The 20,378-nt window shown below is 32.7% G+C and overlaps 1 protein-coding gene across 4 annotated transcripts in view; it reads left to right on the forward strand.

Annotated features, from left to right (window-relative positions):
- Positions 1-6,486: 6,486 nt before the first annotated feature.
- The window catches only part of mgl (low-density lipoprotein receptor-related protein megalin), a 156,599-nt gene continuing 142,707 nt past the window's right edge, over positions 6,487-20,378 (forward strand). For 2 of the 4 annotated variants that reach the window (XM_070276377.1, XM_017239073.3), the window contains exon 1: positions 6,487-6,811. The gene's annotated coding sequence lies outside the window, so the exon portion shown is untranslated. Of the gene's footprint in view, positions 6,812-11,327; positions 11,624-20,378 lie in introns of those variants that run through there. The other 2 variants (XM_070276378.1, XM_070276379.1) reach the window with 2 other exon arrangements.

The raw sequence follows: 20,378 nt of genomic DNA on the forward strand, positions 1-20,378 counted from the left end.
TCAAACCACTTCCTTAAACATAAAAATTTAAGCCCATTTTCCCAATTAAATGAAATATAATTTTATACATATTTTTACCTTCGTAATTGCTGGTCCTTGAAATCCAGAGTATAAGCCGCTGGACCAAGTACCCCACCGCCGAATACTTTTAGTTTACTTTTAGTGTTTCGCCTTTTTATTTATATACTCGTTGGTTGTTCTAGTTCTTGTTGCTTTTGTTGTACCTTTCACATTTTATTTTTGACATTTCATGCATTGTCAATGGGCTATGTGCATTTTTAATAAACCAGCTCTGGCGCATAAAAAACCCATGCACACGCTCACAAACACATGCATAATGAAATGCAGCTTTGCCTCAAGGACATAAATGAGAAGCAAGAAAAAAAATGTGGAAAGTGGGCAGTAGGGTGGTAGGGAGAAAAATGGGGTCCAAGGACGGCAGAAAAAAAAAAATGCCAACCCTGAACCTCACTCCGTACTTCGCACCGAGCACAGCTTCCTCTTCGGCCAACATGGCGTGTGAGTAATATTTTGCAGCAACAGCTGCATCAATGACAATGCCAATGCCATGGCCATTGGTGTGTGTTTTTAATGGCTTGTCCCCTGGCTGATTTAACCCACTGACGCCCTCCCATCCACCTATCCACCCTCTCTTTGGATCATTTTGCAGCTCAATAAAGCTAATTTAATGTGGGCGACTGCTCTTAATTGAAACGCGTGTTAGTTTGCATTCCGGCCCACTCACTTCTGGCCCGAAACTAATTATAGGCGATCAGAATGCGTTTCGAATTGAGGCCAGCCAGTCGTTTGTTTGTGTTGGAGAATATTTAGAGAAATCTCAATCAAGTATTGGAAGTACTACTTAAGCCATTAATTAGATCTTTTAATTAATTGAAAATCTTAACTATAAAGTTTTTGTTTTTTTGTGGATTTTCAAGGAAAACTAACATAAGGAACCATAAAAGTATGCTATTGAATTTTTTGTTGTTAAAATTTAATTTTTTCCTTATTTATCGTTGATTTAAATGAAAAAAAAACAACCTATTTTCTCAAAAAAAAATATATATATATGTTTGATTCAAGAAACAAAATAATAATAATCTTCAACCTCTTTACAGATTCCATCAGAATCACAAAAACCTAAACCTTTTCGATGTAACCAATATAAGCAGAAAAGAAAACAGATAAATTAAATAAATGTTTTGTATATTCAGGAATTGATAAATTAGTGAAAAATCTGAAAAAAAAAATACCAAAAGATTAAGAAAAAAAATGAGAACTATGTATTTACCTAGGACCTAGTTGCTCCTAATTTTTTTGGATGTTGTGTAGATTTGTGTGAACCACCGCCTGAAAAAACCACCAATCTTAAAAATAAACTAAGAAACAACAATCCCATAGACTATCAAGAGAAATTAAAAAAAAATAATCATTTTCAAAAATCAATTACCAATTACCAAGTTGAAATGCTCAGGTGTTTTTGAATCAAGCTTGTTCTTCCCCAAAACCCCCGAATTCAAATAAAAGTTGACAAATATACCAAGTACCTAACAAAAATTTAACATAAACATAAAAGGAATAAAGAATCTTTGAAGAAAGAGGGAAATTTTAGATTAAGAGGAACCAAAAAATAAAGGGAAATAAAATCCAGCAGTTGAATTATAAAAAAAAATGGAAAAATCAACTATTTTTGAACTTGACTTTGCTGCTTGCCCAGCCCAGCAAGTCAGCCAGGCTTTAGTTCGAGTAGCCACGCCCACAAACAAATGACCGCCCCTACCCACCTGTCCAGAAATCTCCCTCTTGAACAAAAAAAATTTTAGATATTAAATGCAAACTTTGAAAAACTTTGAGATTTCTTCAATTCTGATTTCCGGGTTGAAAACTAAGAAAACAAATGAGAAAAAAACAGAAAAGTTGAAGAGATATTATAAAGGCAGTTTTCTTTTTTTTTTATATAAGTCTTGATGTTGTTATTGCTTATATAAGAAATAGAAAAAAAATATAATAATATATAATATATATATAAGGATATATCCTTTAGATTGTATATAAAAAAATATTTCAAAGCTATAATTTATTTACCTTTTCTTTTATATGGTTTGATTTTAAAAAAAGGAAATCCTAAAGAAAAGCTGAAAAAGTGCGGATTAAATATATTTAGATCATTGTAAACCTATTCTGTCTTAAAAAAATGTCGCTGGACGACGAAGAAAATAAAAAAAAGGGAAAGAGAGAAGATAATCTAAAATATAAAAGGAAAACTAGAACATTTTTTTTATTATTAAACATAAACACAAAAAAGATAAAAGAAGATAATCATAACTAAAGAAATGGAATGATTTAATGGGCATATGCTTGCTAAAGTAAATGAATATGAGAAAAAATGAATAATGTAAAAGATATATTTATAGAAATGAACTATATGTATACATACTGACAGATTGATTATATATATATGGATTATATAGTAACTTATTGTCACAACGCAAGAGCAATCAATGTTTAACTTTATTAAATGTTACAAAGAGTTTTAAATATACATAAAAATAAAGTAAAAGTAAATAAATATATATATATATACAAGAATACATATATATTACAGATTATATTCTATATATAATTTGTAGGAACAAACTGAAAGATGAAAAGAGAAAATACTAGAAGTACTCGTAGTTCTCGTTTAACCCTTTTATGTTTTCCTAAGAAATAGTCTATTCAAAGGGATAAGAAAGAAGTGCCAGCTGAGAAAATGTTTGTGAAATATAATGCTTTTTAGTTAAAGTTTAATGTTAAAACTCATCTCTAAAAACAAAGAACGAAAATCTTAATTTTCAGTATAAATCTTCTATTATTTCTTTAAACTTTTAAGCTGGCATTTTATAAGAGGTATATTTTTAATTTTTGTTGTCTTAACTTTTAAAAAAAGAAAGAAAATAAATGTGTGTGTCTCGATCTCGCTCTATCTATCTGTCTTTATTGTGTTTGATATTAAGCCATATATTAAAATGCATATTATTACTAAAGCCAAAAAAACAAAACTAAAAGAAAGCTAAAGAAAAGCTAACAAAAAAAAAAAGAATCCACAATTAAAATTACTAATTATAACGATTACTTACTGTAGAATTAAGCATATAAAGATTAAATAAAGAAAACGATTTCCTTAAATGAATATTCATCTTAATTTAATTGCTGGCCTTTAGAGATTACAGTCTCCAGTTAACAAATTTTTGGAGCTTTAAATACCGTTAACAGTAAGCTTTGTAACGGTTCTTTTACTGTTAATGATTTTCTTTTAAAAGCTTAGTAGATAAGCTTTGGAAGTTTTATCGGGAAAACTGGTGGAAAACTGAAATTTGGAAAGCTTCGAGCTTAAAAGAAAACTCAAGCTTTGCTTTAGAATTGGCTAAAAGCTTTTATTAAAATTATTTTTAAACCTTCTCCTAAGCTATAAATTATATATTTTTTATAATTATTTCATGTTAGTTATTTATAGGTTTTTTATTTGTTAATTGTGACATGCAATGAAAACTTATATCATTTCCCTTGCTATGACTTACATTTCCGGTATTCTAGCTATTAAGTTTTTAATGTCACATTTTTTAAAACAAGAACACTACTTACATAAAATTTAAGGGCTGTTTTTCATTTAATTGAGATAAAATTAAATGAAGGGTATTACGTTAACTTGATCCTGAGGTTTTAAATGTATGTTTAGAACACTTATTACCATTTTATTTTTTTGATAATTAAATTAATATAAAAAAATAAATAATTTCAAACTAGAAGAATTAAAACTAAAACTTTTATAACTTTTTAAAACTTTTATATACTCTATAAATACTTCAAACTTAACAGCTTCATTAAAAAAGAACCTCTTTGAATTTTTAAGCAAGACCTTGCTCTTGAACACGTTTTTCGATCTTAAGAGACGCTGTATGTTTTTAAATAATATTTTATTTAATTTAATTTGCACAGATCACGCAGGTCACGCTTTCTTCGGTGACCTTTAAATTTCAGTGACTGATTTAAAAAAAATTTCTTAAGACCCAACGCGTGCATTTGGAAACTGTTTTGTTTTTGTTATTATGCCCGACAACTGTTTTTCATTTTCTTCAGTTTGTTGGTGATGTTTATCCTCGAAATATTTTAATGAAAATGTGTTTATTATTTCGTTATATATATAATTTTTTTCACCTGGGACGTTTGGCGATAAGAAAGCAATACAAACATTTTTGTTAAAGTAAATGCGATAAATTGTTTGTTTCGTTTCGTTACTTCGCTTTAATCCGTAACCGTCGGTGACATCACTGAAAGCGATCTCCTTTGTCTGGAATTCCACACTATTATAGTTCTTTTTTTTTTTATCAACTTTTCTCAGTATTTTTATTTGTATCTGTATCTGTATCTTTGTCTGTATTTGTACCTGTATTTTTTATATAGGAAACAGCTTTCCACACAGGCACCACTGTCCGTTTATCAAATAAGCCGCGGAATTTTCACTTCTAAGAATGCAAATCGGCAAAAAAAGGTGGCAAAATAAAAAAAAATAAAAAAAGGTAAGCAAAAACCAAATAAAAAAAATAAAGCAAAAGAAAAACAAAATATTTAAGAATCTAAAACACCTGCTCGTTTGTGGATATGATTCTTTCCGGAAATTGCCAAGAATGTAAATGCATTCTTTTTAGTTTAGTCATTAAGTGCGTAATTTGTATTTGATTTCTAGATTTTAATTATTTTAATGATTGTTTTTTTGTTCGTTTTTTTGGGTGTACTGTGTTTAGAAGTTACAAATTTGTATGGTTTTTCCTAAGAAATCATTAATTTGTGAGAACGTAAATTCTATAAATGAGCACTTTCATACAAAATATTTATGGTTGTTTATTTTTTTCAAATAATAATTAGTTTTTAAAATTGAATGACTGCGTTCAACACGTGATAAAAAAGCATCGTAAAATCCCATTTGTTTCTCAATTTTTCCAGTTTTTTATTTTGGGTACAAAATAAATAATATAAAAAGGAATTTATTGAAAATTAAAAGAAAAGGTTCAACAAATCTTGTAAATCTTTTAATTAAAATAACACAACTGCAAAATTTAATTTAAAATCCCTGAATATTCTCTTATATAAAATAAGTTTTTTTGGATGCTAAAAATTCTCAAAGACCCTTTGAATCAAAGGACCTGTTGAGGGATAATAAGGTTGCAACCTTCACTCCCAACAGGTTCGCTTCGAGCATGTTGCATGTGGCAAGGAAAGCAAGAATCACATCACACACACTCCCACATAAGACACACATACAATCATAAATATATACAAATATGTATGTATTATGTATTTATGTGTATTTGTGGGCTCATAAGCTACTTAAGTTGCTCTAAATAATAAATTCAATTGTAATCAGAGTCCGACTGGCAAGCGTTTATGTAAATATTCAAATCATCAATTTACCCAGGGCTGTGGCGGGGAGGTGGAGAGGATACTCCCCCTAGAGTGGGGCGGAGGAAAGGGAATTATCCTCCAATATCGGGCGGGCGAAGGAAAGAGATAAAGCTGCAGCCCGAAAGAGAGGGCAAGATGGCGATGAGCACCCTATTAAGATAACAATAAACTCAACAAGTTGTTCTCGAAAACTGTCAATTAGAACCACGCACTGCAGCAACAGAAGCATCAGCACCAGAAGCAGTAGCAACATCTCGACGGCAGCAACAATTGTCCAAAATAAAAACACAACATGCGACATGTTGCATGCAACACGCGTCGCGAACAAAAATAAGACAAGAGCGGCGATGAAAGGGGCTTTTAAGATATTATGGGCCTTTTTTTTTTTAATAATAACCATTATTGATTGTATTGATTTATTGATTGTATTTATCAATCAATCTATTTTCTATTTTATTATATTTTATCATATACATATCTTATCTATTTTTCTTTATTATTATTTTAAAATATTGGGCGTATACTCAAAGATTCTCTTCTGCTATTCGAATAAAAATAACGTTTACTTTTATACTATTATATACAAACATTTACTCTGCAGTATATAAAATTTAAATATTTTATATAAAAAACCAAAATTAAGACTGAAAAGACTTGGTTTGAAAACAAGTTTTTATAAACGTTAAACACTTAATAAAATGTATCTTATTATTCTTATGCTAACTCTATGATTAGATTGATAATTTCACAATTACCAAGAAATAAGAAACCCTAAATTATTTTAATTTTTGAAGCATTAAACATTTTATCTGTCATTTCTATTACGTTCCATTACGTTCTTATTTTATTCTAATTAAACAATTCTCTTTATAAAATATTAAGATTTAATTATCCTCTCAGTCCACCTCTTTAAAACCTTTGCTAAAAACCCTCTGTAACTAAGCCACTGCCCATATACCGGTTGCAACCTATTCGAACATGTTGCATTCGATGGGAAGCCGGCTCGACGGCATCCGTCGGATCGCAGCGGAAATCGCGGCGCACGGATGCCTTTAGAGCGGATGAACGGCAGCCGCTGGTCAGTCGCTCGCGGAGCGTTGTCGTGTACGGTCATACTAGCAGACGAGACACATCAAGCTCATACACACACACACATGTAGATACAAAGATACAAAAGATACGCAACAAGAAACTGAACTGCAGACTCTGCAACTGCAGTTGCAACCGAGAAGCGCTGACTAGCGAAATTATAAAGCGAGAGTTATATATCTATCTGTATATATATTCTCATTCCATTTGATTAATACGATTTCGAGTACCAATTCGAGTTCGAGTTCCAGTATTTGGTTTGTTTTTCCATTTTTTTCGAGTGAGTGTGCCGTCAAAAAATAAATATTTTCACGTCGAGTTTACGCATTTTTTTTGCTGTGCCTTCAACAAAAAAAAAATAAAATGCAAAATAAATAACAAACCGAAGAGTGAAAATGCCAAGCGCTAATATTTTAAATAAATATAAATAAATAATATAAAATATAATTGAATGAAATTTAAAATAAAAACACAAACAGAAACAAAAACGAAATCCAAAAAAAAGGGGCCAAGACAGAAAGAAAGCGTTGATTTTTCTTTAATTTTTATTTATTTTTTCCCCCTCTCCATTTCTTATTTTTGCAACAAAAGTTTGTTGTAAATGCAATAGCTGTTGTTGTTGGTGTTGTTGTTGCCGTTGTTGCTGGGTCGGCTTTCGCCACTTTACGAGCAACTTCCTTTTTTTGGCCAAAACACAAAAAACCAGTCTGGCCAAGACCTAGACAGAAGGAGTCGGACGGCTAGTTCGGCCCACAAGAAAATCCAAGAAAAAAAAAAAAGTGTTTGGCAGTCCAGTTTTAAGGTCTCTGGCCTCCAAAAGAAACAAAAAAAAAAAATGTAAACAAAAACCAAAGAAACAAATTTTTGGGCATTTGTTTATGACCTCCTTCCCTCCTGAGGCCAAGTTGGCAGGATAAAAGCCAACAAATGATTTGCTGCGTCCAGACATTCTCAAGTGTGACTCGAAACTGTTTTCCGTTTTTAGTGTTTTCAGTTTTCTGCTCCCGCCGGTGAAAGTTTCCCCTCAAAACTCCACACCTCCACCGCCTTGTCCTCCTCTTCAGACTACCAAAGTAACTTAGAATTCTCTTCATTTTCGGTTTTTTTTGTTTTTTTTTTTTTGATAAATGAGTCGCTGGCTGAGGAACCCCCAGGGCGGTAAATCATCTCTGCTTGTGGCACTGACAATTTCACAAATTTATATATTTGCCACAAAAGCTACAGAATAAAAAAAAACTTTTCCACTTTGGCAACAAATTTGCTTAGCCGGGATAATGTCCAAAAATAGTGGACAAAGTAGCCAAAAAGGCTAAAGGCAGTCAGAATTTTTGGAAAATTACTCAGAAATGTGAACATGATAATTTCGTTGGAAAATTGAAACATCAAATGGAATAATTTTTGGATAGATATTCTTTATATTATTAGCCAATAAGAATTCTTAAAATATTCCGAAAATTTGTGAAAAATGTCTTATTGTGAAACTAAGCTTCTGAAAGGAATTTTAAAATATATCAGCAAGTTATAAAATAGTGACGAGCGTTGTAGAAAAGCGTTGTAGATTCTTGAAATTTCTAGCGGCTTTAAGACTGTCAGTAAAAATTTTCTAGCATTTTTGAAACTAAATGATCGAGAGCTATGTTTAAAAAATACTGCATGTTCAAAAATCTCTGTAAATGTGTTTATTATTTAAACTATTTAAAAATATACTAGAATGTTCAATCGATTTTTTATAAATCAAAAATAAAATATCAAAACCCTTTACCGTTAGTGTGTACATATTTTTGCATAGAAATTTTTTGTATTTTAACATGCTAACTAGTAGACGGTCTACTTATAACACCCAATTCAACCGGTTACCGGTTACCAAGCTACCCCTTACCCCACCTTCGAGAATTCTCTACATTACTCGTTGAGTTGCAAAGCTTTTCTCCACTTTTCGCTGACTGAACACACTATAGCTCCTCTACCTAGCTACCACCACAGTGCATGTGCCACAAAACACAAAAAAAAAGTCGCCTCGAATGGCAAATCTGGAATATACCAGGCAGATCCAATTGCATGCCACATATGCAGATGCAATTGTAATGGGAGAGTATTGCTTATACAGAGTGCTATATAGAGTAGAGCTATACAATCCTATACAATTCGATACGATACGATTCGATTCGATGATCTGCTTGCCTCATTGCCGGTTAGAAAGCCAATGGAACGAGTTTTGTCAAGTGTGCAACTAATTTTCTAAATTGTTGTCGCCGCTGATCGTTGAGCGTGGCAAAAAAAAAAATTATATACCCTATTCCAAATATCAGAAGAGTGGAGTGTTCTTTTATAAAAACTATAAGACAATTGTAAAAATTCTAAGAAAGCTGAATTATGATTTTTTTAAAGTTAATAAGTACATAAGTTAATACATACATAAGTATGTAGGCAATATTTTTATTATTATTTTTTAATTATAGTACCCTCTTGCAGAGTATCAAAAACAGGCAAAAACTGTCAATGAAATTGGTTATCAATTTATGAATAGAAATTCTGCAGGTTTCTGGAAAATTACTATTAATTTTCTATCTATAATAATCTATAATTTTCTATTCTATAAATCTGGGAAAAAAGCTTCAGAAGTTTTACATACTTCCAAAATATTACTTTACTAAAGACTTTATGCTCTCAAAAGATCAGACTCAAATCTTAGCAAAAATTAAGTGGCTAAGTGGAAAGTGGTTTAGGGGCTAAGTGGCTTACGATTTTTTTTTAAGAAAACTTCAAAAATTCCAAAAAGCATCTTAGACATTACAAAACTCAGACTTATGGAAAATTGATTTAAAATGTTCTATAGTTAGTTTTAAAGTAGTTTTTCTATAAAAGACCTACAAAGATATCACTTCTTTCTCTGATTTATTCATATATTCTAGGCCATTCATCATTGCAAAGATTGATCTGTTAGTTTAGGATTTTGATTGATTGAATACCCAATAAAAAAAAAATGAAAAAAAATCTTTAAGATATCAAAGTAGAATATTTCGTGATATTTCTTCTTTTTTTTTTAGATCGTAGAGTGCGTCGTCATCATTTATTGGTAGAAGAAGAAAAAAAAACAAAAAAAAAATCAGAGAATTACCAGAACCCATCCAACAAGAAAAAGAACTAGAAGAAGAAGAAGAGAAAGAAAAGTAGTAGGAGAAAGAATGGTAGAGAGAGAGAACAAGTTAATGGATTAGGAAGCGGGCACAAAAAGGTAGTCGGGAATCGAATCTCGGCTACTTGCGACATTCACCATCTCGCTCTTTCTTTTTAACTCTCTCCCCCCTACTTGTACTCCCACTTTTAGAGAGAGAGAGGGAGAAAGAAAGAAAGAAAGACTGTGGTAGTGGGAGAGAGTGGTAGCCAGAGCGGAATTTAATGGCCAAAAGGAAAGGTGAAAAGAGCCAACTTGGCTTAGACGATGATGACGGTTTCTTCAAGTCTGTGTTTTAAGGTGTGTGTGTGTGTATGTGTGTGTGATACCTGTTTGTCCACACACATATACACTCACCTGTATGGAATAACTAAGCAGCGACCCGATTTTCAACACAGAATAAGAGAGAGCGAGATGGTAAAGAACAGAACAGCAATGGAAAGCAAAAGAACAGAGCCAAGAATCCATGCCATGCGCTTCAAATGTCTTACAAATCTACAACAAATTTAACAACAAATCTACAACAAATCTAACTCAAATCTACAATCTAAAAATCTAACAAGTCAATTTTGTTAAAAATGTTGACAGTTTCTTAACAAAAATGATATATATTATTCAAAAAAGAAACTTGAATATTTTATAAAGAAAATCTTTAAATGTTCTTAGAGTTATTAAGCTCCAAGGCTTGAAGATTTATTCTGAAGCTTATCAGGTTTAATTTTCATTAAAAGAGGTAAAAAACTTAATAACTCTCTTTAAAAACCTTAAAGGATGTGAGTTTTAATTGATATAATAGCTATTTTTACCAGAATATCTAGTTAAAATCTAAAACTATATCTTATATACATATATATGTATTTCCTTAGATCCCTATGCAAAATAAGATAAAAAATCTTCTTTAAAATCAAAAATATGTAAAAATGTTCTCATTAAGTTCTTCAAAGATCATAATGATGTTACATCTCGCTCGCACTCTCTTTGTATTTATTAACCAATTTTTTTTTATTATTCTTTTTTTTAAACTTTTTTTTTGTGATTTTGCCGGTTGCCACACCTGAAAATCAACTGCCTTTGGCTGGCCCTGTCTCTCTATCCTCTTCTTGCCCGCTCACTCAGTTGCGCCAACGCAGCACAAGAACAAGAACAACATAAAAATCAAAAGACTTAAACAACATACGTGTCTCGCACATAAAGAGAGAGCGAGAGAACCCGGGCTAGTAGAGAGTACGGGTGAGGGCAAGCCAGATTCTCACCTGGTAAGAGCGAGAGAGAGAGAAAGATGGCCAAGAGAGCCAAATATTGCGGTACCTTTTAGCTACGATTTGGATTTTTCTCTCTCTGGGATTTTTCATTTGGTTTCCAAAGTCGCGCCGTCGCAGTTCGAAAAACGCGGCTTAAACGCGGCTTAAAAAAACGAAACAAATTACAAAAACAAATTAGAAATATAATTTTTTTAAATTATATTTAATATTTACAACAACAACAACAAAAGCTAACATAACGTGCGTTCTAAACTAATCGTATTAAACCTTAAAAACCACTTAATTATTTTTTTTCAAGTGCCACCAAAAAAAAAATTATTTTGTGCTCAGTTTTCTTATAAAATAATTTTTTTTTTTTAGTTCTTGTGTTTTTTCCCCTTCTTTTTGTCTGTTTCGCCTTTTTTGTTTTGGTTCCGTTTTTTCTATTTTTTCTGTTTACCTGTTGTTTTGACCTGCAACAACAACAAAATCACACCAACAACGATAAGAAAAAAAAAAACAACAAAAGCAATAACACAAAAGGATCAACAAGAGCCAGGATTTCGCTCTCTCCTTACGCTCTCTCCCTCTTTGTCTCGTTGTCTCACTCACACACATGCTCTGGATTACTTACAAAATAACATTTTTTTGGAAGTTTTCGTTTCGCTAGTGACAGGTAAGAATGAAAAAACAACAACATCTAATATAACAACTGGTGAAAAAATTTTCCTGTAATTTTAATTGGAAAACGTGCTCTAAGAAGAAAAAACCTATTCAGGAATGTTAAAAAAAAAACGTAGACACATGTGAGTAAGAAGCAGCAGACGTAGCCGGTGTAGCGGTAAATAAAGCTGTCTCTCTCACATGCAACTACTGCCACCCACATGCTCCCCCTGAAAAGGTGTTTTTTCAAGGGGGTATGCATGTTTTTAGGTATTTTTTCTATTAAATTTATAAGATTTCTTTAAAAAAGAAGTAAAGCCCTAATGAAGTGTCTATTTTTTCGAAAACTTAAATTTCCCTTTTTCGAGGCATCATAATTTTAAGCAAATATTTTAAACAAAGCAACAAATATATTTTGAAAATATTTAACTATAAAAATTATTTATATTAGATATTCCTTTTCCGTTAAAATTAAAAATAAATTTTTCTGTAAAATTGTATATTTCTCCTTGAAACTTTATTGTGGCGTTTCCCAAAAGTTCTCCAAAGATCGCTTGTTAGAAGACCAAATCCACCCACTATAGCACCCACCCACCCCCTTTGCTTGTCTCCCCAAAGAAGCCAGCATCTTCTTCTTCTTTACTTTGTCATTCTTTGTGTGTGTGTGGGTGTGTTTGTGTGTGAAATGTTTTTGTTGTTGTTTTTGTCACTGATTAAATTGTTTGAGAACTTTCGTTTATAATTTGATGCGCTATCTCTTTCCCCCCGCCCCACTTTGGCTGAAACTCTGACTGGCCACCCACCTGGAGATTTTAGAAGACATCATACCCACTCCACACCCACAACCCCACCCATCGCACCGCCCAGCGTATTTAGTTTCATTTCTGTGTGCAATTAGGCAGCATTTATCTCGTTTAAATTTGCGGCAGTTTACGGAGCTCAGCGGGTCCCGCTTATCACAAAGAACCCAAACAAAGCACAAAAGATGCATGGCCGGGTGGGGCACACCTGGAGAAAATATTTTGGGGAAGATTTGGAAGAGGTTTTATTGGGCTTTCAAGAGGTTAAAAGGATTTTCTTAATAAAAACATAAGTTAAATTCACCTTAAAAATTTAATTAAAAACTTAAAAAAATGATGTATTTATTAAGAATAATTTTTTCTTTTATTTTAAAATAATTTTCAAATCGAAAAAACCTTTTATTTAAGGTTTAAAGATAATAATTATAGTCTACCTTCCTTCTAATTTGTTTCTATATCTTTTCCACTCAAAAGCATACTTTGTATAATAACCCCCTTCGATTTTTTCTCAGTGCACTCAAAACACTAAAGACTTGATGAATGCCGAGTTCTAAATTTAGCATGAAACTTTTCGAAAGTCTCTGGAAAATCAAGAAAGTCTCAGGGATTTGTAGTTTTAGGTGGAAAAGATTAAGAAAGATGAGGGCGCAGTCGTCTTCTTGTTGGCAAAGAAACTACTTTTTAATAAACAAAAATTTCAAATACAAACCCATGATGTCTTCAACCATAATGTTCCGGAACAATTAATTTTCGATGAGATACCCAATCGAATGATTTTCCATTTGGTTTTTTTTTGTTTTTTTTTCGGAAAACAAGTTTCAATTACAGACCTACTTAGTCAATTGTTTTTGTGGCTCCGGAAACGGCTTGTGGCACCTTCGATTGTCGGCCAGGAGGCCGGCTCTCAATGATGATTCTAATGCATTTCCAAAACCCGGATGGCAATTGAAAATACCTTCCATGCCACTGCCGTACAACAAGAGGCAAAAAAGCAAAGTAAAAGCAGGGCAAAAGCAAAAGCAGAATCTGTCGGAGGAGCATCATCATCATCGTCATCGTCGACTCTTGTTATTTTGTGTGGCATGTCATCATTAGGATGTCATCTGTGAACTATAAACTGAAGGACTACTCTATACTTTTTGGGGTTATGGGGGTTACTAGGCTTAGACTTTAGAAATGGTAGGGTTTTTGCATTATTTTGCATAATTCTATATTGTGGTGTCCCTATTTATAAAGAAAATAATAAAAATAATTTATTTAAATTTAAGTTTTATTAACCAAGTCTTAGAAACCGCGAAAGAGTATCTCTTTTGGTTTAAAATCTCACTTATAGCTCTCATAGTTGTTGTTTTTTCGAGAGGCCGCTTCGACAATCTCCTCCAAAAATGGGGGGAAGCTGCTGTTCTGTTTCTGTTTTTGCTTTGGCTCTAATGCATTTTTCATGCATACATTTAGCAAACGTTCGCCAATCAGACGAGATGCCGCTACTTGATGTCAGTCCCGTCTGACTGTCTCACTATCTGACTCTCTCAACCTTCTGTCAGTCTGTCCTCTGTCTCTTTTCTACCTAGTCCTTTTGTCAGAGTTCGAAACTGCGGCAGCAGTTTTAGTTTTTTTTTTTTTTTTTTTTTTTTTTTTTTTTTTTTTTTTGGTATTTGTCATGTTGACAAATTGCAATGCCAACCACCATATGTGTGTGTTTGAAAATCCAAGAAGTGAAAAGGTTTGGGGTGGCTACCCTATGGAGCAGGCTCTACAACGCTCACAAGTCCCGAATCCAAATACAAATCCAAATCCATATGCAAATGCCATTGACAGGTGGGCAGGCGCAGGTAATCTGCATGACAATCTTTTTTTCTTCTCTAGTTTTTGAATTGCAGTTAATGCACTGAGAGAAATCGCTGGGGCAATTAAGCGTCTGCGAACGTGAAGGTGTCTGTCGGATTTTGATTGAAATTATTTAATTGATTGGCAATTTAATTGGCAATTAACATTGCACATTGTTTGTCTCGGAAGTTAATTGATTTTAAATGCATAATTGATAATCAATAAAAATCAGCAGGTTTTCTTTTTTTATTACTATGGTTTTTTTTAAGCGCATAATTGCATATTTCTTTTAATTATTTGTGGGATGTATTGAGGAGAGTTTTCTTCAAATAATATTTAGGAGTTTAATTTTTCCAAGTGCAATCCAGTACTAAACAAATTGAAAACTTCATTGGGTATAGAAATGCAGTGATTCAAACCAATTTCAATTTTTTTCTTCCTTTTTCGTTTGGTGGTACATGGACTCTTCTCCCTCCCAACTCCCCACTCACCCGCAGCCAATTGCATCAGATTGCTCTTGAACAATTGCATTTTAATTGCAGTTACAATTGCAACACTTTCCACTATCTGGTATCTGGTATCTGGAATCTGCAATCAGTATCTACGGGATATATTATAGAATTTCGGTTTGAAAATGCTAATCAATTTTAGGAGCTTTTCGCTTCTGTTCACGACTTTTCCCTTCAGTTTTCCGCATCCGGCATTGATTTCCATTTAACGCGTTAAATGTTCTATTTTAACTGGAATTTTACTGGCAATTCTGGGCATTTTTTTTGTTTTGCGACCAAAAACGAACGAACGTGTAGATTTTAGGAATTGCAATTATTGCTGATAATTCTTTGCTTTCGTGAGTATTTTCAGCTCTTTGTTTTTATTGTCTTTTTTTTAGATTTATTTTTTATTTATTTTGTGGTTAGGCCTTGGACTTTCGTCGATGATGATGATGATGAGAGATGAGATCATAGCCAAAAAAGCGTTCAACCATATCGACGCCAAATAAACAGAGCCCTCTTGTTTATTTAAAAAAAAAATACCCAAGAAGCAAGAGAAGGCAAATGCCTTGAAATTAATGTTAAATAAATATTTCATAAAAATGAGCGAAAATAAGGATTTAATATTTGACAAAGTTCTTTTTTTTAACTTTAAACTAACTTTCAATTTTTTATGACCTCGAACTTGAGCGAACTTCTATATTTGTTGCCTTGAAGGCTTACACTTTAAAGCCACTAAAAAAAAGCTAATATTTAATTTTTTTACAATCCCAAGTCTCAATCTAATATCTCACTTGTAAGACACTTTAATAAACAGAGTAGCGCCAATTGTATATTATTTATATCCCCCCTTATATCAAGTTTCGTTTAAAAAAAAAAAGCTTCACCCTGTCGGGGCCTTCAGTAAATAATAAACAAAAGTTTTCATTAATTAAACAAAACTGTACTCGAGGCAATTGTTAATGTTGATGATGTGCAGTCGTCATTCACGTGAAGTGCCTGTCAGTTGTGTTTTCCAGGAATAATGTATATCCACACACCGATAATTTATTTGCTAATTATTTAAAGCCACAATTTTGTTGCAAAAATACAAAATAATAATAATATTCAAAAGGTTCGAATCGTATCTACATATATCTCTTAGAAATTCCCCCAAGCCCAGAATCATTCCAGTTTTCCTTTCTCTCTCTATTTGTATGGCTTGTATCTCTTTCTAGCACGAATGGAGATTTTGTAGGTCTCCAACAAAACAGGTCTCGAGACATCTCGGGATCTCACTTTGAAAAAAAAAGACTGAAAAAAAAACTCAACCACTACCACAAACTTAATTAGAAACAAAAGCAACAAACTTCACGTTGAAGCAAATAAAAATTAGAAATCTTGAAATGTTGCTTAAAGTTGTTGAGCATCTGTAGTGGATACGTGGCTTTTATTTTTGCAAAAAAAAAGTGGATTGGCAGGGTGCCGGGTAGGTAGGGTTGGGGGGGATAAACTGATTGGCATGGGCCTTGATTACGGCTTCTAATTCCCCGGACGGAGTATCTAGACAGTCACTGTCATGTGAATGCTTTATGCTAATTTTTTATTTCATTTGTATTTCTTTTTCGCCATTTAATTGTCGGCCCAAAAAAAAAAAATTGGTAGCGATAATTCTGTATAAGATATCTCCTATCAATAAGCTTTGTTTCCCAACCATTTTTGTTCGTCACTTACTAATGATATCATTATGGCTTTATACTTAAGCCTTAGTTAATTAATCAATACATACTTTGACCACTAGACCGATGATTTTTCTTTCATAACTCATAATACCGGCCCATCATTAATCTCTCAATGGATTATTAGGCTAATATAAGCAATTAGTCATTTATTTGCTCTGGTGGGTTTCTTTTTGTGTGAAAAAAGCTTATTATTGTCTATATTTAAAGGAAGAAAAATAAAAAAGAACTTGAAGTCAAAAGTAGCTTACAACATAGATAAAATGGCTTTTAAAAAGTAGTTTGTGGCTTTAGTACTTATTTGTTAATTTTTAGACATCTGGCAACACTATTTTTATCTGGCCACACTGTCAGTTGGTTGAAATAATTTCTAATTTATGGGTTTTTTGGTAAAAAAAATAAAACCAAACTTTAATAAATATTTTCTAAAACATAACTAAGCCATAATATTTTGCCTTATTTTGTGGAAATGTGTGTGGAAAATTCGCGAAAATTTTCCAACGGAAGTTGCAGTTCGTTAGTGACCCCAAAAAAACATTTTCTGCCATTTGTGTATTTTTGTGTTGCTATCGGATATATATCGAAGCTTCTTTTCCTGTTCGAAAGCCCCCTATTTTTTTTTTGCCCTACCCTCTGATATTAATTAGAACTCGCCCTGTTAGCACATTTTTGGTGTCACAAACTTTGTTTTTTTTTGCCAGAGACAGAGCCAGGGCAGAGCCAGAAGCCTTTACCACCCTTTTTGTTTGTAATTGAATATATCTTTCGACTTCATAGGTAATTCTATATGTGTTGGGTATGTAGTTTTTTCGGGAAGACGGAAGGAGGGGACAAAAATCAAAACTATGTTGGTCTGCCATTTGGATTTAAATTACTGTCCATGGTTTCACGATATAATGAAAAAAAAAGAAGAAAAGAAAAAGACCAACAAAAAACTTGGTTTGGAAAACCTTTTGCGCAAGTTAATGAATGAGCTGACATTTGGGTACGACTTTTCGGTTTACCTCCCGCTTAAAAAAAAAAAAAAGACCCTGCCAAAAGTTCAAATATTGGTTTGCATCAGTTTACACACAAATTAAAAGTAACGAAAACTAAAAAGTAACATGCTATAAAAAAAAAGGGATAAAAACAGAAAAAGTTAGTTAACTAGAAAGTTTTCAGCTTTTTTTTGGCATGTGACTGCTGGAAAAGGAATTAAAAAATAGAGTATTGACGAATTCTAGATACCCCCTTGATACGTGATTTTATTAAAATTACATAAATAAATATTAAAGAGAACAAAGAGACTCTTGAACTTGGGATCGTGATATATTTAGTTATTAATCATAAGACCCTGGTTCTTGGTAGATGATTCATAGAAATGTAACATAAAAATACATATATGTATGTAATTTATTTTTTTATAGTTCCATTTTTTTTCATTTAATGAGCATTTTGGGAATTGAATAACGATAAGAAAAAAAAGCATAATAGGAATAATAATGGGGATGGCTATAATTAGGACGATAACTATATATATTCAGGAAAGAAATTGTATTCTTTTAATTTTATTACCCATTTAGGATTCACGATAAAGAAAAACTCACAATAACTATAATGTAATTGGAAAAAAAATTATATTGAAATTTTCAATAAATATAAATATTTTTGTGATAATTTTTGTATAATATTTGGTACAAAAATTTAATAAAATAGCTTATCTCCTACCCAATATACATTCCATATCCTGATTTTGAAGGGAAGTCTAAATAGTCCAAGGAAACTTATAGACATAATCACAATTCTGTGCAAAATGGGACAGAGGGGCAAGAGGCAAGCAGGTTGGTGGTGCAACAACAATGGCAACTATTTTTGCCTGTATTGGATGCAACATCGGGGCAAGCAGAAGACCCAACTAACCACAATGAACTTTGGCAAACTTGCTTTTCGGCCAAAAAGCCCCGAAAACCCAACACAAAATGTCAAAAGCCAGAAGCAAAGTAAAGAGGATGGCTCCTCTTCAAAGAAACTGAAAAACGAAACCAAAACTTAGGCTGTGATTGAGTCTATAATGAAGCTAAAATATATATATGTATGTATCCTTTTATCTGACCTCTCGACCTTGCCCCGAGTGCCAAATAAAAGTCGATCATAAATATTTGCCTTGGCCAGCGAAATAAAACAAACTTAAATTAGCCATCAGTTTCAGTTTGGTTTTTGTGCAAAGTTATCCTGTTGCCGTGGCTAAGAAAAGGAGATGGGAGCAAAACAAAAAAAACCTTCACACAAAAATTTGTGTGCCATAAAATGTAAATAACGGTGGCGGAGTGAAGTATCCTTAGTATCCTTAGCAGGGATATACCCCCAAAAAAGCTGCCGGAGCAGCTGCAAGAGCTGATGGTGGCAAGACAATGTGGCAGAACGACCAGACCAGACCAGACCGCCTCCAGATGCTGTTCTTCTTGCCTTTCCTTGCTCCAAAAAATACAAAAAAAAAAGTTAAATGAAGATATTTGTTACAGTCAGTGCACCTTGAAATTGTTCTGCGGCAACCGGGAACCTCTAACCCCCTGAATCCTGGATCCAGGATCTAAGAACTCAGTCACCCAGCCAAACAAAAAACAAGAAAATCTCTCTCTTTGCACTGATAAAAAATATTTTGAGGATGAGTTACTAATATTTTATAGGAAAATATATAATAAAATATATAATATATAATATAATAAATAAGGAATCAGAATACAAACCTTTCAAGATATTCCTCCCCAGAATCTGAAAAAAATAAATAAATATATTACATTTCCTAGCCCATCAGCATTCAAGACTTATCAGGAATATAGGGTCTTAGGTTTCTTCCCCAAAACACAATCGAACGAACTAAAAATAACTATAAACCCTATAAGTTGGTATTATTTTTCCAAGTGCAATTGAAAGTCGGGTAAACTTGATCAGGTGTAGCAGACAGTTGAGTCACCTGCGATAAGGTGAGCGGATTTATTGAGGCTGTGTTTGAGTTTGGGTTTGAGTTTCCAGGAGCGGAAAAGGCAAAGCTGCTTCGAATCGAGTGTTGCCAGTAGCTTAATTTTGTTGACTTTTTCCTACCTTTTTTTTTGTTTTATTATAGTGCCTTTTTTTTATAGTGCCAAGTGACTTGACACGGTTATTTGTCGAGTGCTAGGAAACAGCTTATTTTTGCATATCTTGGGATCAATCAATTTGCAAACTCGGGTTACTTTTTACTCGGGTTACTAGATAGTTGAAAATTTCTAAAAAGGAGTGGGTGATATATGTTTTCTTATAGGGTATCTGGTTAGTCTGCTTGTTAGGCTAATTTTCTTTCTCTCTCCTTGAGTATCTTGTGTATTATTCGAGCTTATTTTACTTTTGCCGCTCAAATATCTTTTATAGTCATATCCTGCTGCTTTTGCTTCTGTTTTTCCTTTTTTTTCTCTTTGTTTTTTTTTTCTGTAGGACTGTCTTTCTTATTTTGGGGGGCTAGGAGGCGGCAGGAGGGTTCTCAAAGTGCCAGAGACAGATTATCATCAGTGGGCAACTTTATTAGTGTCATTAGATGCAGTCAAAGCGCACGGCATGGACCAGAAAATGCTGGCCAGGCGATGCAGGGAGCTCTGCTTTATGGCCACTAAAAACAGGGGCGTCGGAAAAAAAGGGGGAAACTTTTGTTGGGTAAGATATTAGAAAATAATAATAGTAGTAAAGGTAAATATTAAAAAATATACAAAAGGTAGTAGAAAAATTAGATAAAACAAACTATAATTTTATCCTTTTTAGATTAGACCCATTAAGGTATAAGAAGTTATATGAAATATCTTAAGATATATAAAGGTTGCCAAAAGTAGAAGGATAAAAATGCAGTATATTAGTAATTATTTTGAAATTAATATAAAAAATATAATCTAAGTAAAGTCCAAAAAATATATATTTTTCATAAA

This window comes from Drosophila bipectinata, chromosome XR, assembly GCF_030179905.1.
Source record: "Drosophila bipectinata strain 14024-0381.07 chromosome XR, DbipHiC1v2, whole genome shotgun sequence".
NCBI classification, from domain to species: Eukaryota; Metazoa; Arthropoda; class Insecta; order Diptera; family Drosophilidae; genus Drosophila; species Drosophila bipectinata.